Below are 4,681 nucleotides of genomic sequence, written 5' to 3'. Positions count from 1 at the left end.
ACTGGTAGGATTTCTGGATATCAGCCACCTCCTCTATCTGCCGGTGGTACATACCGTGCAGGGCCCTGTCCTTCCATGATGGTTCCTCGCCTTCCTCCACTTTCTTGGGTTTCTGCTGCCTGAGGTATTCACTGAGCACGCTGTATATATACATATGCATATATACAGTGTTGGGGAGTAACGGAATACATGTACCGCCGTTACATATATAAAATACAAAATATGAGTAACTGTTTTCCGTTACAGTTACCGTTTAAAAAGGTGGTATTCAGAATACAGTTACTTTGCTGAAATAAAGGGATTACACGGCTTCACAGAGTGGAACGGACCCTCTTAGAAACCTGTTTGGAGTTACATTCACGCAGTCAACTCTCAGATAAAATACTCTGAAAAGGCGTAACAAGTACAAATTCAGTGATTTTCTCTTTTAATATATATAAAAATATTCATGCATTATTATTTTGCTCAGTCTCAGTGAAGCTTTGTATCACACACATGTAGTCCATCTCTCCCTGCTGTGGTGGGCTCCCTCTTCTTCCACTCCAGGGAGGGCCACTGTCACTTAATCCGGCCACTTGGCCCTCTGCACCTGTCAGGTGCCATCTTGTATCTGCGGTTAAGCTAGCAGAAAATAGCCCTGGGAGCACAAAGCACTACAGGAACTGAAGAGAGGAGCTGGGCAGAATCTGAGCTCTGACCAGGAAATCTGGTCCGTTGTTCTGGAGAGGTGATGGGTCATTGTACTGCAGTGTTTTTTTTTTTAACTAAAATCATGTCTTCTGGGCAATATACCTTCTGACAATATGGTGACCGGAACATGGTATATGCCATCTATTATTTAAGTTAGGAACAAACACATGAGAAAAATAAAATCTGAAATTGTTTCTAAAAGAAGTCAGTCTAATTAACCTTTATTACAAAAAAGAGATGAATTAGCCTGTCGAGGACAAATCATAATTGATTTGTCCATTAGATAATCCACTTAAAAACTACATAACACATTACAGAGCCCCTGGTCACACTTCATTATGTCCACTGGAAAACATACAGTGGTATTGCCTTTGTTGTATATGATGCAAAAATTGACTGGCCATCAGCTTCTCAGAGCTGCGCATACATTAGAGCCTGTGAAGCCCTGCTTGATAGTTAATGCATAAATTATCAGTGAGTACAGAGCAGGAGATGTACTCTCAGTATATACAACTTTAACAATTTCTAACTTGCCTCTAGTCTATTGGCTACTGGATCAGAAATACGGTAATTTAAGACACCAGTCATTGGCTTGTGTTGTCAGAAAAAAGATATTTTCTCCATTTCGGTATCAGAATTTCTGCTTTTTGTGCACCTGTAGTCAGGGCCTTTGTGTAACAATATTGCAGCAGACTGCAGGGAAACTGAAACCTGCTCTCTAACTATGCACACCTTGTCCTCTTAGTTCATTTTTGTGCAGCTGCCTTTCTTAATATTCAGAGAGATTGTAGGTAATTTTTGACTTTTAATATCAAATCAAATCAAATCACTTTTTATTGTCACATCACATGTGCAGGCACACTGGCACAGCACATGCGAGTGAAATTCTTGTGTGCGAGCCCCACAAGCAACAGAGATGTGCAAACACAACAACACAAACGAGCAAAATACAAGAATGGCCAACCTGAAACTAATAAATATATGTACAATATATAATAGTGTATGCATTTCTGGATGTGTATACTAAATATTTTCCTACGTGTGTGTGTGTGTGTGTGTGTGTGTGTGTGTGTGTGTGTGTGTGTGTGTGTGTGTGTGTGTGTGTGTGTATACACATTTTTACAAATTAAATAGTAAAAAAATAAAATAAAATAATAATAATAATAAATATATAAAATATACAGAGTTGAATATGTGCAAAACAAGTGGCATTACTGTACAGTATGGAGTGCATAATGTTGAAGTTCCAGTAGTGAAGCTGAGGTGTCTATGACGTGTTCAGCAGTCTGATGGCCTGATGGAAGAAGCTGTCTCTCAGTCTGCTGGTACGGGACCGGATGCTGCAGAACCTCCTTCCTGATGGAAGTAGTCTGAACAGTTTATGGCTGGGGTGACTGGAGTCCTTGATGATCCTCCCCGCTTTCCTCAGGCACCGCTTCCTGTAGATGTCTTGGAGGGAGGGAAGCTCACCTCCAATTATCCGTTCAGAGCACCGCACTACTCGCTGGAGAGCTTTACAGTTGTAGGCGGTGCTGTTGCCATACCAGGTGGTGATGCATCCAGTGAGGATGCTCTCAATGGCACAGCGATAGAAGGTCCTGAGGATGCGGGGGCTCATGCCGAATCTTTTCAGTCTCCTGAGAAAGAAGAGGCGCTGCTGCGCCTTCTTCACTGTTTTGTTTGTGTGTACTGACCACGTAAGATCCTCAGCCAGATGTACACCAAGGAACCGGAAGCTGCTCACTCTCTCCACAGCAGCGCCGTTGATGGTGATGGGGGTGTGTACTTCTCTGCACCTCCGGAAGTCCACTATCAACTCCTTTGTCTTTGCGACGTTGAGGGTGAGATGGTTGTCTTGACACCAGTGGGTCAGGGCGCTGACCTCCTCCCTGTAAGCCGTCTCATCACCGTTGGTGATAAGACCCACCACTGTAGTGTCGTCCGCAAACTTCACAATGATGTTGGAGCTGTTAGTGGCTGTGCAGTCGTAGGTGTAGAGTGAGTACAGGAGAGGGCTCAGTACACACCCCTGTGGAGCACCAGTGTTCAGTGTGATGGGGGATGATAATACTCATATGTCCACAGTTTTACAAAAATAACCATTTTGCTAACAAAAAGGTAAGCAAATTATTGGGTGAGCTTTTACTGTATCCATAACACTGTGAAAAGCTTAAACCTCCCCACTATCCAAGACAATTAGCATTTCATTACCATTTGAAAAACTGCAGCACCATGCCAGCCAGTAACTAGAAGGTCTAACAGAGCCAAACCTGAGGCACAGTAAAGTGTGCCAAATTTCAGAGATGGTTGTATTTCACACACCTTAGGTTTGTCAAATTTGCATATTTTTGGAAACACGTTTTCTTGCCGTTATGGGTCACGATGCAAAGTGGGCTAATGCTAGTTCTTGGTTAAGATGCCAAAGCTTAAATTGTGTGTATATGTGTGTGAATCATGATCATCACAAGCACGTTAACCTGAAAAATAAATATAACTTGAGTTAGTATATGTGTTTTGCTGTTCTGTGCTCTGTCTTTAACGTGACAGCAAAAACATCACTTTGTCCATCTTTGAAATCTTTGTTCTAGTAGCTGCAAGTCCAGCAGCGTGAAAAAAAAGTGACTTAGCAGCATTAGGACCAAGGCTTAAGTGCAATCAAACTAAGTTTGATAGCTTTTGTTTTTACCCACTGTCCGTTCAGATAAAATAAATAAGTTAGACTGTGGCTCGATTCATAAAAAGTACTTGCAAGCAGTGCTGAACTCTTCCTTCTTTCTTCCAAGAGCATGCTGTGACTGGCTCCAGGCCACAGTAACCCTGACAAGAATAAGTGGTTCAGCGAAATTAATTATTAAATGATGGTGGTAATTGAAAAGGTTTAACTCGCACTGTAGGTGCCTGATTCTCCCCTGTACTCTTATCTTATGAACCTGGGGCCAGTTCATTTGCTTCCCTCTAATGGGCTAAAGCTAAAATCCCACTTGAGCAAGCATCTGCATCGCTCAAGTGTCCTTGAGCAACACACTGAATCACTGACAGCTGACTGTGACTCCTGACCTGTGTGGGGAGGAAGAAAAAGATCAATCTCCATAAATTATTCTTGATTATTATCCATTATTGATCATACCCTGCTGGAAGGTATCAATAAGGGAAAAGGGAAGAAGGGCCCACTGTGTTCCTACACTGCCTGGATCCATATTTGACTGTTAAAACCCCCCCCAACAAACAATAAAGTGAAGCTTCCTGTCCACCAGTGGAGTTGCTCTTAACTGAGTGAATATTTGGGTGGCTCCACCACAGCAGCTTTGATTTGGATGAATTTTATTCGCTGATTTTTACTTGAGAGTTGCATCTCAGCAATGATACTGATACTACATTATTTAAAGATTAGTCAGTAAATTAGCAAGTAACACCTCTGAAGTGGAAAACATCAGCTACTGGCTAGCAACTTTATGGGCTTTGAGATGTTTGAGCACTTGAAGAAGAGATACTTTTTCAAGTAAACTAAACCAACAATCTATTTTTAGTTACTAAACAAAACAAAAAAGAAGAACCTTAACATGAAGACACCACTCGACTCACTGTCATCAGCTGTGTTCATCTGTGATGCTGCTCTAATACGTGTGAGGCAGAGGACATTAAGAGTAAAGTTGTGTCCACAATGGAAGCAGTTTGCAGTGACATGGTAACCAGGGACCATAGAAAATGAATGACATTCAGTGACTTATGGACAAAATAACTGCTCCCAGCACAAAGTCAGTGGGACAGACACCTCCAGTGTGAATGCAGCTTTAAAACACAAAGGGGAACGAGCATCTCTGATTGGCAAACACTATGATGACACTAGGTATGAACTCAGTATGTCCTGTAAAAATAAATATACATGTTCATTATCGAAAAAATACACCAGCACATCTAGTTCTGTGTCAGCTTATAATATTACCTGACTGATAAATCATGGAGCTATAACAGATATCACAGACAAGAAAGC

Source organism: Maylandia zebra, linkage group LG11 (genome assembly GCF_041146795.1).
Source record: "Maylandia zebra isolate NMK-2024a linkage group LG11, Mzebra_GT3a, whole genome shotgun sequence".
Taxonomy (NCBI): Eukaryota; Metazoa; Chordata; class Actinopteri; order Cichliformes; family Cichlidae; genus Maylandia; species Maylandia zebra.
Note: the sequence above shows the minus strand (reverse complement) of the source record.